This window comes from Zootoca vivipara, chromosome 10, assembly GCF_965207765.1.
Source record: "Zootoca vivipara chromosome 10, rZooViv2.hap1.1, whole genome shotgun sequence".
In the NCBI taxonomy this organism is placed as follows: Eukaryota; Metazoa; Chordata; class Lepidosauria; order Squamata; family Lacertidae; genus Zootoca; species Zootoca vivipara.
In genome coordinates this window covers 55343564-55359699 of record NC_142593.1, presented here as the reverse complement: position 1 = coordinate 55359699, position 16136 = coordinate 55343564, and the positions used below count along the sequence as shown (strand labels likewise).

The window sequence follows — 16136 nt, the reverse complement described above, 5'->3', positions numbered from 1 at the left end:
CTATTTTGACATTGGCAAAAGGACACTCTGGCAACTACTACAGTTTGCAGCGCACAAACAAGCCCTGCTCGCTCTGTGTGTTTGTCCGTCTAGCAGGGGCTGGATAATTAACAATGCAGGTTTTCTCTTCGCCGCCCCTCCCCCCTGTTTGTGTCAGAGTCAACCTCGTTAATAGATCGGCTACTAATAAATCCAGGATTACCCTTCAGCTACCCTCCCATGCCTTAGTTTTTTTTTTTTAAAAAAACTCAACACCTACAAAAACCACAGTGTCTGCCTCTTCTCCACCTCCCCTCCGAATCCCCGAGCTCTGCTTCTGATTCCTGCAAACACTTGCTGTGCTTTTTCCTTCCAAAGCTATTTATTTATTTGCAAGAGAGGAGAGAAAATGCTGGAGGTTGAAGGCATTAAGAAAGCGAAAGAGCTTGTAGCACATGTTGGGGCGAGGGCAGGCGGTGATCTTAGCCTCTGGTTTCCTCCCTTTCCTTTCCTTTCCCCTGCTCATGCTGCGTGCTTTGAAAAATGAAATAAAAATAAAAGGCTGAAATAGCCTGATAGCAAATGCTGCAGGGCTTGATATCAAGTGATAAGCTGGAATATATACTTTTGTGTTTGGTGGAGCGATGGCTCCTTTGTAATGCAGAATTGTGATGTATTTGGGGCATCATAGAAACACCATACAGGTTATGTTGTGTCCAGAAGATGGAGAGAAGAGGAGGATTTCTTTCGGTGTAGTTTTAATGTAAGGTTACCAGATGCCCCTGTTTCCTGGGGACAGCCCCCAGATTTACAAATCAGTCCCCATACAAAATCCATTGAAGTTGAAAAGTGTCCCTGGATTCATTGAAAATAAAATAAAATCTGGTAACCTTATTTTAATGGGGTTTCTCTCTCAACCCGGGAACATTGCAACCTCCCCAAAATTTTATCTCGGCCACCCACTAAAGTTGTGGTTTAGGATATCTAGTTCGCATTGTTGTGATGATTTCATATGCGAACTGGCTTTTGTGTGTGCCTTCTCTTCATCTGGATGTGTTGGAGGCTACAGATCGAGTTTGAACCTGTTTACAGTGTGTGTGTGTGTGTGTGTGTGTGTCAACTTTGCCTAGCAGGGAAGAAAATAAACCCAAGTCCTCCCCCACCCATGCCCTTCCCTCCCCCACTGCTGAATCCAAACCGAAGCAGAGGCAGAGGGAAAAGTGGGAAGAGCAGCTTTTGTAGGAAAACTCCACCAGCGTTGCAGTAGTGATGTTTTCCTTTGCATGGGGTGGATGGCTTTTGGTGTACGGGGTGAGGTTGTCTGGGTGTGAAGGAGGAGTGGATGGGATCTGGGAGGAGCTGGTGGCTGGGAGGGTGAGCGGATTCAGACCTGCATGGCCTTGAAAAGGTTCCTCCTCCTCCAGATCAGTTCCTCTGTGGTGGTTCCTACGGCTCTTCTGTGCATGGGTCATCTGAAGCATCTTTTTTGCTCCTGGCCTATTTCCTTAGTGCCTGGAGGAGAGACTGCAGTGGCAGCGAAGGGCAAGTGTTCCTGTGTTTAGTGTTTTGGAGCATCTAGGCTCCTTATTCCAGGAGAATGGGAATGGGAAGTAGAGAGCCCGGTTTCTGTTTCTTCTCTCTAGAAAGCTACCTAGGATGAATTCATACTGGGGGCGAAATGCTATTTATTCTGAGAACCCTAGCAGAAGTCCTCTTGAACTCAAGAGCTGAGTATCTCTCCCTGCTCCTAGCGATGCTCTGCTCCTGCACAAACTTCCTAGAGTTTGCATTCTGATGTAGCGGTTCTCCCTCTCCCTGCCCCAGATTCCCACATGGGTGCCTTTTCACGGAGCCGGAACGGAATTGGCCCAGAGATGAAGAGGATGCAGGAAATCCTCAAGATTGGTAGGAAGTGAGCTTTCTAGGAAAGGTCTCTGAACATTAGCTGAGAGCTTGAGAAGAGGGGGAAGAGGACTGATTTTTGTTATGCTTCCTCTCTTGACTTATGGAAGCAAACGGTGGTCTAGACAGAGCCCTGTCGGAAGTAGGTGGCATGTAACCAAGTGGAAGGGAGAGGAAGCATATGCGGCCCATATTTTCGCCTCCCACCCCGCCCTTTCGCCTCTTACTTTATATTGAAAGCAGAGGTGTTTCATTAACTCTAAGTTGTCAGCAGCCCGGCAGTGCGGTCAAAGTGGTGAGGCGAGGGAGCGATGCCGGCCAGCCCGCTCAGGGGTGGGGGCACCCAGTGTGCCATTGCCTTATATGTACATCTGTGGAGTTGAAAAGGATGTTCCAAGCAAGCCGACTGTTGATCCTACTCATCTTCTTGCTGGCGGGTGGGGAGAGAAGTAACTTGATCCCTTCCATACTGACAGGAGGATTTTGCAGGGTGGCCAAAGCTTGCAACTCTGGCCAGCTTGAAAGGGTGCATTCAGTCCTGGGAACCTCGGTGGCAATGGATTTTTATTAAGAGACACATGTATTTAAAGTCACGCCCTGCCAATCTGATGCAAAGGGCCTGACAAGCTTTTGGAGCTGGGCTCAACTTGCTGAAGGAGTTCAGAAATAACCAAGTGCCCGGACCTTTAGACAGAAGGAGGGTTTTTACACTATTAACCAATAGAAGTATAAAGGGGGGGACATATCGATTGTCTCAACTTTGTGATAATCTGAATTCACTGTAGGTTTCCCTGCCAAAGCTTTATCTCTGTGTGATCCTAAGAAAACCGCCTTCCTTTTTTCTGAGCATCCGATGATACAAAGTTTCTCTCCCTCGCCTCCTCGGTTTTTTGTTTTGAATCTGTTACTTTGTGTTATGGTCTCCTTTTGGACATTATTTCTATTTCAAATCTACCTTGTCTTTGACAGTTCAGTTTTTCCACCTTTTTTCTTGCAAGGCTCCGTTGTCCTTTAACAGCTGCTGCAGCAGGCAGAAATTCAGCAGGAGAAGCTTCTCCCAGCACAGTGAAGTGGGAAAGCTGTTCCTGTTGGATATTTTGACAGCATTAATGGAGTTTAGGGGGGTCCTGTTGGGGAGGGGGGGTAACTGAGCCCAGTCATTTGGACCACCCTGTTTTGCTCATTGTCTTTGTCCCCATTTTACAGACAGGGAGCTTGAGGGCAAAAGCAGGAAGGGCTTCCCCTCAGTCACACAGGGAGTACACCAGGTTTCTCAGGCCTGATTTTAAATGCGTAGACTTCTTGTATAGAGCCCTGCCCTGGGTTTAAGCTTGAAGCTGGAATGTTGTAGAACCTGAAACTAGCTGGCTGTTCAATAGATAGAGCCCTTTCCTTTAAATTTGCAAAAAAATACATGTAGGGCTGCTGTGTCCGGGATAAGGCCTGGTGGCATTTGAAGCCCCAGTATTGGGGCATTTGAAGCCCCTTCAACATTCCTTCCACATTCCATACAAATTAGGGGCACAGGAAAATCTAAAGATGCCTTATAACAGGCATCCCCAAACTGCGGCCCTCCAGATGTTTTGGCCTACAACTCCCATGATCCCTAGCTAAGAGGACCAGTGGTCAGGGATGGTGGGAATTGTAGTCCAAAACATCTGGAGGGCCAAAGTTTGGGGATGCCTGCCTTATAATGAAACAGACCACTGGCCCATCTAGCTCAATATTGTCTGTGCTGACTCAGAGTGCCTCTCCAAGGTTTCAGACAGGGACCTTCCCAGCCCGACCTGGGATGTTGAGAACCTGGGACCTTCTGCAAAGCAGATGCTGTACCACTGAGCTATGTACCCCCTCCTAAATGGTGGAGTCTCCTTCTTTGGGGGTCTTTAAGCAGAGGCTTGACAGGCATATGTCAAGAATGCTTTGATGGTGTTTCCTGCTTGGCAGGGGCTTGGACTGGATGGCCCTTGTGGTCTCTTCCAACTCTATGATCCTATGAAATGGAACCAGTGTAAGGAACTCAAGATATATCAGCTAGGGACCAATTACCTCCTCAAACCAGGGTTGCGGTCTCCAAAATGGAATGCCTACTTGGCGTTTTGGGGCCAGAAAGGTCAAAGGTTGTATTTTTCAATATGACTTTTTGGTTCCTGAAATTCTTTCTGATGGTGCAGATAAAATATAACAGATGGAATCCCCCGGGATATGTTGCTAGTGTGTGAAAACAGGTAAGATCCCAGGATCCCCAGGCATGCACCTCCAGATGGTGGGGGTGTCAGGTGGCATCCTGGTGCCCGGGCATCTTCACTTGGTTACAAGTGGTCGAAAGCCAGGTGAAAAATGTACCTGGTGAATTTTGACTGCTGAGCAGAACCATGGAGGAAAAGATGGGATATAAATGCAACGAATAACTAAGAGATAAACTTGAAGGCCAGACCCTTTGCTGTACCAAGGGCCTTGAAGATGGATCAGCTAAAAGGCCCAGTGGTCTGACTCTGTATAAGGCAGCTTCCTACATAAGACATGTTAGTTTGTCTAGGCATTTGGATCTTGAAGTCCCCCACCCCACCCCACCCCCGAATATGGCCTTTGTGTATTTTCTACTGTTTTATTTTACTCATTTAAAATAAAATAAACTTGAAGAAGCTGGGTGAACTTAACCCCCCCCCAATTTCAGGTTAAAGCAGCCTTTTTTGGACTACAACTCCCATCATCATCCTTGACCAATGGCCATGCTGGCTAGGAATGATGGGAATTGTAGTCCTGCAACACCTAGGGACCCAAGATTGAGAAATATCTAGAATATCCAGGGTTGGTGTTTTTTTCCAGTTGGAACTCACCGGAATTCAGTTCCAGCACTTCTCAGCTGAGCACCATTGCCCTTATAAGAGAACAAGGGAGGCGTTCATGGTGAGTTCTGGCACCTCTTTTTCTAGAAAAATAGTACTGAGAACATCTTTCGCCAACCTGGTCTTGCAGTTGTTTTGGACTACAACTCCCATGAACCCCAACCGTTGGGGTCCGGAACATCTGGAGGACTCCCCTTTTGGCAAAGGATGGCCTAGACTAGCCCTTAGGGTTTCCAGACTCAATAGAGGACAGGACTTCTGTGCCTTTAATTGCCCTGCTCTCTTTTGAGTCTGGAAACCTTAAAGAGAAACCAGCAGACCCTTTGTTTAATTTCCAAGCAAAGGGTCTGCTGGTTTCTCTTTAAGGTTTCCAGACTCAAAAAAGAACAGGGCAATTAAAGGCACAGAAGTCCTGTCCTCTATTGAGTCTGGAAACCCTACTAGCCCTCTGCAGTGACCACTCCTGTCTTCACTTGTAAGAGGATTGGTGAGCAGGGCCTTATCTACTCTGCCACCTTTTGCTCTTGTGCCCTTTGTGGCAACCTGGCACAGGTGAGGCTTTTCCTGTGTAATTGGCAGAAAGAGCTTCTGCCTTAAAATCCTGCACGCCAGGGTACACATGCTTTAATCACACAATCACCCCATTTGTATGAAGCAGGTGTGTTTTAACATCAGATGGGACCACCCTCCACAGCCTTGTTTCATTGTTTCCTGTCGTCTCAGGATCTTCACATGCAGGCGTGTTAACGTCTGGAACTGAAGCGAGGATTTGGGTACCTGAGTATTGGGGTGCTGATAAGGTAGGGAGGGATTGCGACCTGCCCCCTTTAAAATCCAGACCTGATTTCTCCATGAATGTAGCAGACAGGTGGCTAAACAAAACGGCTGCTGTCGTTGAGCCTACTTTGCAGTAGCGTAGCAAGGTGGGGGCGGGGCGCCCCGGGCTCCACTCTGGGGGGAACTCCATTCGGGGCATCCCTTCGCGGTACGCGGTCAGTGTTGGCTGCCCCGGCCCGTTACGGGCCGCTGTGCACCAGCGGCAACTGGGCTGGCGCTGCTGCTCCCGCAGCAACCTTACGCGGGAGCAGCAGCACCAGCCTGGACGGACCGCGTATGTGTTGTGACATCGTGACACCCCATCCCCACGCCGCGCCTCCGCCTTTGCCGCCCTGGGCAGTCAAGCGGCAAGGTTCTCCACTGCTACTTTGGCCTTCAGGCTGCCATTAAAGTTGTGGTTCCCAGTGTGGGGCACACACCCCACAGGGGGGCAATTTGATTTTTAAGGGGGGCAATTCGTGAATGAGTTATTAACAGTTGGTGGGCTTTTAGGCTTCCTCCACGTGAATAGGCGTTCACTTTTTGAATAAATAAAGGGGACCCAGGTGGCGCTGTGGGTGAAACCACAGAGTCTAGGGCTTGCTGATCAGAAGGTTGGCGGTTCGAATCCCTGCAACGGGGTGAACTCCTGTTGCTCGGTCCCAGCTCCTGCCCACCTAGCAGTTTGAAAGCACATCAAAGTGCAAGTAGATAAATAGCTACCGCTCCGCCGGGAAGGTAAACGGTGTTTCCGTGTGCTGCTCTGGTTTGCCAGAAGCAGTTTTGTCATGCTGGCCACAGGACCTGGAAGCTGTCTGCGGACAAACGCCGGCTCCCTCGGCCTATAGAGCGAGATGAGCGCCGCAACCCCAGAGTCGGACACGACTGGACCTGATGGCCACTTTTACCTTTACCTTTTTTGAATAATAAGAACTATATGTCAGGATTTTAGAGATGTTTAGGTGGGGCATGGCCAAAAAAAAGGTTGGGAACCACTGTATTAAAAGGGAGAGAAGGAGGGCCCGTTAAAGTGATAACAACACCTAGGTTTGGCACATCCTCTGCTGCAGATTCGCTGAGATCTTTCCCATCCTTCCCCTCAGCACAATGGGAACATGGACAATCCATCTTGGACGGAGACGAGATTTGTGAGCGTTTGCCTCCATTCCTTTCTGTTCCTGCTTTCTTGGACCTACGAAGCGTCCTTGAGAGCAGGGCCTGTGTATTTTCTTTTGGCTTGTGTACAGTGCCTTTGTTAGCATGGGGACTCCAGTAGTAACAGTGAATCATAACAATATAAAGGCATTTGGAAGCGTTCTATAAATAGCCAGCTGTAATGCGGCAGATAATTCAGTTGATGAGGCATTTCAGGTCACCATATTATTGGGGTGTGTGTGTGCTGTGTGCACCTGGTAATTACACCAGGGGGGAATTTGATAGTGGACGTAAGTTTCACTTTCCCGAGACTCTCAGCTTCCATTTATAAACAAACAGCAGTGCGAGTGTCTGCCCTTACGGAGATGGTTGCCAGGTTGCAACCTGCAGATTCATTATTACCAGATTTCTTCCCCACCTTAAGGTCCCAGGGCGAGTAACAACAATGTAAGAATACAATATCACGCCTGTGAAAATGGACGGGAAAGAGAAATGTCTGTTGTAATGTCAGAAACCTCAGGAGGACTGGGCAAGATTTCCAGTGAATAGGACGTAGAGCCTCAAAGACCTTTATTTGTCCCTTTGTAGGGCTTCCAAAAGTGGTATGAATTATGCAAATCAGCTTTGTTTTTGCAACTTATAAAAACCCAGTTGGTGCAACATTTATATTTAATTTCTGTTTTGTTTTGTTTTGCACATATTTCCCTGGCTGAAACATTTGCATAGAGTGCTGTAGCCCCTAAGCCGTGATGGCAGTACAGGGGGGGGGGGAATGGAATAAATCAGAACTGGCTGTGGAATACAGGCAACAACAACCAATTTACACACGTCCAGTTTGATGCGCGGCTGTGCCAAACCTGGAAGCGACTTTAAAAATGGCCAAAACAGTCCTAAAAGAGCCCAGAAAGGGCAAAAAGGCATGAAAACAGTGCTTAGCAATCCCACGAGCCTTTGCAAGCGCAATTCCAGGAGCCCTTGCTCTGACCGTTGAGGTCTGTGGAGAGTTGGAGTTTGGAGCAAGGAGATTTGGAGGGCGTGGTTGTGGTGGAGTTTGGCGGAGTTTAGTGTCTAGTAAGTGTTTCCAGAGGTTTAGAAGGTGTTTGTATGCTTTCTCAAGGGTTATTTCAGATACATGAGATAAAAGCCTGCTGCCCAGGAACATAACCCCTGCGTAAATGGGGAGCTGCCTGTAAATGTTGTACGTTTAAAGCACATTTAAATCCATCTTTCAAACACATGACTTCCTCCAAAGACTATTGGGAAGTGTAGTTTCCTTCTCACAGAACTATACTTCCCAGCACCCCTAACAAACTACAGTTCCTAGGATTCTTTATTTTCTCGGGGGTGGGGAAACCATCTGTTTTAAATGTGTGTTAAATGAGCTTTGGAAATATGGTGTGCTGGGGCAATGGGATTCCTCACTTCCTCCCCCTGTGTACGTGCTCCATGTCACCCCAAAATCTGGGTAGGAGGAACCCTTAGGCTATATTTAGGGGGCACACAGGGGGAGGAGAGAGGAGGAGCATTTATTATTCAGTTATATAAAAAAATTCATATACCTCTAATTCATAAATAAAATATCCCAGCAGTTCAAAACAAGAAAAGAAAAAAAGAATAGTAATTTTATTTTTTATATCCTGCCCATCTGGCTGGGGTTCCTGTACATAACAACTGTACATACAGCCAAACAGTAAACACCATGTAAAAAGGTTAAAATCAGATAATTAGCATGGAAAGACGTGGTCTTAATTGCACACATAAGCCTGATGGAATAGAAAAGTTTTCAGCAGGTGTTTAAAAGTTACAACAGAAGAAGCTTGCTGGAGGATGTTAAATCTTTGCACTGACAGAATGTTCTTAATGCCACATTGAATACCGTTCAGTATTTATAAATGTTCTCTGTAGAATTATATGCAGTATTTATCTTACAGTATTTATAACCCACCTTCTAATCTGGTAGATTCCAAAGTTGGCTAACAGGCTTTAAAAAATAAAAAAATAAAAACAAAAGCCAAATAAAGATGTCAATAATGAAAACGGAAAAAGCGCCAGACTTTGAATGCTGTTTCAAAATGGCATAAAACTTTATTGGAAGTTTGAGAGAGAGAAAACAGGATCTCTGTTTGAAAATCCATGAAGCAGGGGGACTTGCCAGATGGAAAAAGGAAGCAGCGCCTGAAATTCGCAAGGTGCATTTTGCACCTGGCTATCGGCCACTTGCGACCAAGTGAAGATGCCAGGGTGCCTGACATCTCCACGCTCTGGAAGTGCATGCCTGGGGATCCTTGGATCTTGCCTGTTTCACACACTAACAACACATCCTGCAGAATTCTGTCTGTGATATTTTATCCACAAGCAGAATGAATTTGAGGAAGCAAATTAGAGCCGCTTGGCTTCAAAACAGCAACCAGACATTAGCAGAATGAATTTGAGGAAGCAAATTAGACCCGCTTGGCTTCAAAACGGCAACCAGACATTCAGTTTTTGGTGACTGTAACCCTGATTAAGGACCCGTTTTGTGCCTACCTTATTTACCTGAGTTTCTAATGCTAGAGGGAAGGCATTCCAAAGGCAAGGCACTACCAAGGCAAGGTTTTGACCTTTAAAGCCTTATGCGGCTTAGGACCCTCGTACCTACGGGACCGCCTCTCCCGGTATGACCCACAGAGGACATTACGGTCCACAAATAATAACATATTGGAGATCCCGAGTCACAAGGTGGCTAGGCTGGCCTCGACCAGGACCAGGGCCTTCTCAGTACTGGCCCCGACCTGGTGGAACGCTCTGTCTCAGGAGACTAGGGCCCTGCGGGATTTGTCATCTTTTCGTAGGGCCTGCAAGACAGAGCTGTTTCGTTTGGCCTTCGGACTGACGCAGTCTGACCCCACGGTTACCCTCCCCTAAGGTTTTATTTATAAGGTTTTATTTATAATGGTTTTATCTTATTCGTATATTTTTAATTTTAAAATTGAATTTTAACATTGTATTATTCTGTTGTTTTAACTGAATTGTTTCTTTTATATTTGTGTTGATATTATTTGTTGTTAGCCGCCCTGAGCCCGGTCTTGACTGGGAAGGGCGGGGTATAAATAAAAATTATTATTATTATTATTACCACTGAAAAGCCCCTGCTTCCAGGGCCATCTTGAGCGGATCGCGCGCCCTGGTGCTGAGGGGCGGAGATCGCTCTGCCGCCCGCCCCGCCCTCGCAGGGCACAATTGGTTTCCGCACGGCTTCACTGCGCGGCGCCCTCCTTGCCAGGTCGGCGCCCAGCTTACCAGCCCCCCGCCATGGTGCACTGCGCCACTGGGGGGCTATGTAGAGGGGGCCCTGCCTGCTTCTTGATGCCACCTACCTCACTTCTGGATGCGAGTAGGGGAGGTTCATCTGGAAGCAATTATCACTCGGTGTTAGGTTGCAGGGCTCATAACTGCAACATATTATGCGTTATATTATGTATAGCTCTTCAGCGTAGGGCCACTCATCAGAGGCTTGCTTATGTTACACATTCTTCGCTAATCTCACTTTGGGCTGTTTTCTGCTCTCTTGGTAGGATCAATCGCTCGCATGTAATCTTCTTCTTGGTTTTCTTTCTCCCTTTGGGCCAGCTAAACTTTGACCTTATGCTTACGAATGCATAATAGCTCTTTGATTTGGACTCTCTTCTTGGCTCAGGAGATGCCTCTGTCTATAATGAGACAACCTTCACCTCCACATCCCTCCCTCTGAAGGTGTGAGCATCTATTGTGGTTGGAACTATGGTCTCCATGAAGAGATGATGGCCGATTAATATCTGTATGCCTGGATGCACAGTTGTTGCCAAGTCTTTCTGTTAATGGTGGCTTCATGTGTAATAAATGCCCTGCCACTGCAATCTCCCTGTTGGCACCAGTCTGCCTTGGGTTAGCCTGGGTCTGTGTTCAAAACTCAGACATACAAGCTAATCACTAAATGGCACAATCACTAGGTTGTGGTTGCCACAACAATTTATTATTATCCTTATTCATTTCATTTCTAGAGTGCTTTGTATTTTAAGGAACAAATCTCAAAGTGGTTTACAACAAAACAACCCAGAATAAAACAAGTTCAAGCTTCAAGGAAAATATTTCACTTCTCTAGGTGACATTTCGCTTTCCCCATACTCATTTACCTACTGCGGATTTTGAACACTGCCTGGCAGATTTTGAACACTTGCCTTGGCAACCTCGGTGTATAATACTGCAGGCCATAGAATATAATATGCCAAAAACAAACCCCTGTGTTGCAATGAGAAACAATCACAGAAATATAGACACAACATGTAGGCTAATAACTGTTAAAGCATATATAATAGAGTAATGATCATTCAAAAAGTAGAAAGAAATCTATTAGAGTTCATATATGCAATGTAACAGGCTAGTGGTGCAGTACGTCAAGCCATCAAAGGTCAGTCTCACAATGGTTATTCAAAGGTTTCAACAGAAGACGTCTCAAAATACCTCGGGTTACGGCCGCTTCAGGTTGTGCGTTTTCGGGTTGCGCACCACGCCAAACCCCAAAATCCCAGAACGGGTTACTTCTGGGTTTTGGCGCTCATGCATGCACAGAAACACTAAATCACGCTTTGCGCATGCACAGAAGTGCAGAATCGCGACCCACACATGCACAGATACAGTGCTACGGGTTGTGAACGCTGCAGGTTGCGAACGAGCTTCCCCCACGGATCACGTTTGCAACCTGCAGCGTCCACTGTACTGAGAAAACTTTACTTTTTAGACTTTTGAGACGTCTTCTGTTGAAACCTTTTTGAATGATATCATTATTCTATTATATATGCTTTAACAGTTATTAGCCTACATGTTGTGTCTATATTTCTGTGAATATAATATGGCATGGTATTTAAGTGCCCACGTTTTCCACATATGGCCTCTTGGAGGAAAAGAGCCCTATGAACTGCGAAGTGCAATTGTTGGATGCAAATGATGGTATTCAGTATGGAAAGATGACTGTGGGTCATGCAAAGTAAGTTGAGAAAAAGTTACTGGCGGAGGAAGTTACAAAGACCAGGTTCAGTCTCCCTGAAAATCGATAGCTTTCTTGTGTTATGAAGGTTGGGCAGAGGAATTTGCACATTTTCATCACTGAACTTAGTATTTTGGAAAAATGTTATGGGTCTTGCAATAAATTAATATCTGCTTTCAATATTGACTTCTACTGCTACTGTAGTACTTTGATACCTATGGCTGTTACTAATACTGACAGTACTTAAACTTTATTTTGCCCTAGCAATTTCCTTAAACTAAGAGAATTCCCTTGCTTGTGTGGACATGGGTGTGTAAGGGGGACTCACAGAATTATTCAGACTTGATTACAACTCACACAAACACCTTCCAGGCTACGTTGAGCCATATTCAGGTTTAAAAATTGAATTAAATTCTTCACCAAAAGAAGCACAAGCTTCTGATCTATAATTCCATTGGTAGAGGTGAAGATGCTCCTGCAAAATATTCATATGTGGTCTGAAATACAGGGGAGTCATCTCCCAGCCTTCCGAAAAGGGGAAAAAAGCATTCTGCTGCCCTCAATATGTTTCCACAGTGACCACTAATTTTAAAAGGATTTGTATTACAACTCGAGGAGTGGCTGCATAACCTATTTGGTTAACTTGGTTTACAGTGTGGGTGTATAATGTACACCACTTGGCATTATATTGTGTAAAGCATCCTACAGAGGCTCTGTATTCTGAATGGCTCTGGTCCCAGCCAACTTAAAAATTCTCTTGCTGCAACGCTAAACTAAACACTAAACTATGGTGAATGATTACACAGAGGAGCCTCAGGCTAGTGTGCTCCCTGTCTTCTTCTGCTGCAGGGAGGTTCAATTTTTGTTACAGACTCATCCCGCTTGTTATGACACCCGGGCACAGGTAAACTGTGGTTAGTTTTAACTGTGGTTCACTAAAGGAATCCAATTTCATTTAGCAAGCAGTTGGCTTGCTTTCGTAAACAAGAGGTTGGACTCAAAGCGAAATGGTGATAATCTAAAACGGAAGTGGACTCTTCCAACCTCTTCCGCACAGCTGCACTGGCCAGCCATTCACATTCAGCTTTAGCTCCCCAGGTGTGAAACAGAAATGGTTTGTGGTCTGCCTCACTAGGTTGCTGTGAGGACAAAGAAACCCAAGCCTCTTGCCACTGTCAAGGTTGCTGGTGAGTGGCATGGAGCTGTACTGAATAGAAAAGTACTGTATTATGGGTTGAATATGCCATTTGTCATTCATTTCTCCAAGGTACTATTCATTCATTCATTCATTTCATTCTTACCCCATGCTTCTTAAATGATGGACCTTGAGGTGTGGTTGAGGTTGCTGAGGTGCGGGTCCAGTTAGTGTTCAGAATTTGCCAGGCCCCAGGCACATTTTTCATCTGGCTATCGGCCACTTGTGACCAAGTGAAGGTGCCTGGTCATCAGAATGGCACCTGACATCTCCCCCAACTGGAGGCACATGCCTGGGGATCCTTGGATCTCCCCTGTTTTCAACACACCCTGTAGAATTCTATCTGTTACATTTCATGTGCATAATCCGAATGAATTTCAGGAAGCAAAAAGTCGTATCGAAAAATACAACTTTCAAACCATCTGGCCCCAAACTCGCAACCAACCAGGTGTTCCTTTTTGGTGACTGATTTAAGCAACCATTTGATGCCTAGCTGATCTATCTGAGTTTCTAACACTGGGTCCAGCCCCTGACTTCAGCCAATACTTTTTAGTTTTAGAAGGTCATGACGCCATGTCTCTTCAGGCAGACGATGCCCCTGAATCTGTTTTTTCGGTTGTTGTTGTTTTAATGCCTCTGTCTTGGATTTTCAGGTCTTTTATAATCTGGAGCCATTTGCTCTCCAGGTAGCTTTTTCCAAATAGGGCACGCTGTGTTCAGGAACTGCACAGACTGGACTGGTGAGCGCCATTGAATCTGACCTTTGGCTTAGCATTTCCCATAAGCGAGCTTAATGTGCTGTTTCCTTGCTTAGCGTTCAGCATTTGGATGCTCCTCCTTTTTCACCTGCTCTTGGCATTTGGGACAGCATAGATAGCAGAGGCCCTTAGGGCCCAAAGTGACAGGCCGAATGCTTCTTTGTACAAACAGGCAGTGGTGGTGCTTTATCGTCTATGGCGTTGCACTCGAACATCAGCGCTTTCTGTCTCGATGTTTTTCTGGCATGCTGGCACCTTAGGCTGTGTTTCCTTTATGGGCTTTTGTGATTTATGGTGCCATCAGTTGTTTAATCACAGTTGGCCTTCCCATCCCTTCTCCTGTTACTCTGTTAGCTACTTACATGGAAAGGTAACTATCTGATCTAATTATGGCATCTCAAACCTAATTGCAGAGTCAAATATGATTCCGTAATCTACTACCTAACACCCCGGCTTTGGGAAGACAGAAATGACACATGTGTCTTCTTTTCACATGCCTCGAGAGTTCTGGGTGTGCTACTTAGAGTTGGAGAATGGCATTTCCAATTTCTAAGCAGCACCCATGTGACATTTCTAGGATTCGGGCCATTGAGATTTTTGAACCCTCCTTCAGGGTTTTGGATGCCTTAGCAAAGGGTGGTGGTAGATTGATGGATTTAAAGAAGATTTAGAATTTTGATTGAGATAGTCTTTCTTGGCACTTGATTTTCCCTTTGAAGGCTTTATATGAGTCAGTCCTTCTGATAGTAACTGATAAAAAGGTGATATATATTGAGTAGGGGAAGCTGCAGGCAGGGCAACTAGAATGAAGAAAGGTGATGGAGCGTCTACTATGGAGACTACATTGGAGAGCGAGATGTTTATAAAACATGATCAGTGAGGGGAGAGAACGAGTTGAAAGGGACTTGAAGATCAAGCAGCACAGCTTCATGTGCAACCCAGATCACAGAATATTTCAAGCAAAGATTAGGTCTGCTGCCTCCCTCAAGCTCTGATTGGCTCTTCCAGAAATCTCTGAAAGTCCCAGGCTCAGTGCCCAGCATCTGAAACTCTGGAGAGCTCCTTAAAGGTAAAGGGACCCCTGACTGTAAGGTCCAGTCGCGGAAGACTCTGGGGTTGCGACACTCATCTCGCTTTACTGGCTGAGGGAGCCGGCGTACAGCTTCCGGGTCATGTGGCCAGCATGGCTAAGCCGCATCTGGCGAACCAGAGCAGCGCACGGAAATGCTGTTTACCTTCCCGCCGGAGCAGTACCTATTTATCTACTTGCACTTTGACATGCTTTCAAACTGCTAGGTTAGCAGGAGCAGGGACCAAGCAACGGGAGCTCACCCCGTCATGGGGATTCAAACCACCGACCTTCTGATCAGCAAGCCCTAGGCTCAGTGGTTTAGACCACAGCGCCACCCGCGTCCCGGAGAGCTCCTTAGACAGTACTAAACTAGATTGACCTAATATCTCTCTCTCTCTCTCTCTCTCTCTCTCTCTCTCACTCACTCACTCACTCTCTCTCTCCCCCCCCCTGGATTTTCTCTGCTGTTCCCCCTTTGACCTCAACAGACTGTCTGTCTCAAAAACTTAACAGTTCATTCATTTTGAGGAAGGAACATCATCAGCTACCCATCAAGCAAATGTTTGCTTCCTTTCCCCCTCCTGATTTAGCTCTGTGGCTGCTCCCTTTTTATTACCGCATTGTGTCCTAAGGTCTTAATTCCTTCTGCCCACAGCTCTGGCACAGCCCAAGCTGAGGAAAGATGGGGATTAGAGGTGGTGAAACCGCCTCTTTGAAGCTCTCTAGATAGACACTATTATTCAGGCAGGTGGATTAAGTTTTCATTGATAGCTCAGGTGTATGTGCCACAGCCAGGTGAGAGAGACAGAAGCTAGTGGACACACCTCATAAAAAAATCAGTGCAAGACATTTTTTAATTTTTTTTTAACTAAGAGTCATTGTAACATTGTTTTCCATTGATGGTAATTAAACATGTATTATCCACATTTAAATTACCTTAAGGACCAATTGATTTCTTATGCTCCAACTTAATCACTGAGAGATTAATCTGATGAGATGCTTTTGTTGGTCCCCCACACCATTGAGGTTCATTTAGCATTTACCTGGGATTGAGTCATAGAATCATAGAGTTGGAAGGGACCCAAAGGTCATCTAGTTCAACCCCCTGCAATGCAGGGGTCAACTAACTCATGTTGACAAAGCACCCACACCTAACTTGGTTTGGGCGGTCTGCTCCAAGTATGAGACTAAGATATTTGTGGTTGCTGGATCCTTTTGGTAGCAACTTGTTAGGTATAGTAGAGGCGGCTTGACTTGAAATCTCAGGGCTGAGAATGCCTTGTGCAAGGAGTTACATTGTGGGAGGTAGTGAAAATTTGCAAATCACAAGCCTCTTAATATACAGCATGGGGAGAAGATGATGTTTGTGTCCATGAAAACCCTGTTGAGTGTTCCTCTCTTTGTTTCA

At 45.9% G+C, this 16136-nt stretch overlaps 1 protein-coding gene across 2 annotated transcripts in view; it reads left to right on the top strand.

Moving 5' to 3' along the window:
* Positions 1–16136, top strand: part of SETBP1 (SET binding protein 1) — a 261035-nt gene that overhangs the window by 2456 nt on the left and 242443 nt on the right. The window lies entirely within an intron of this gene.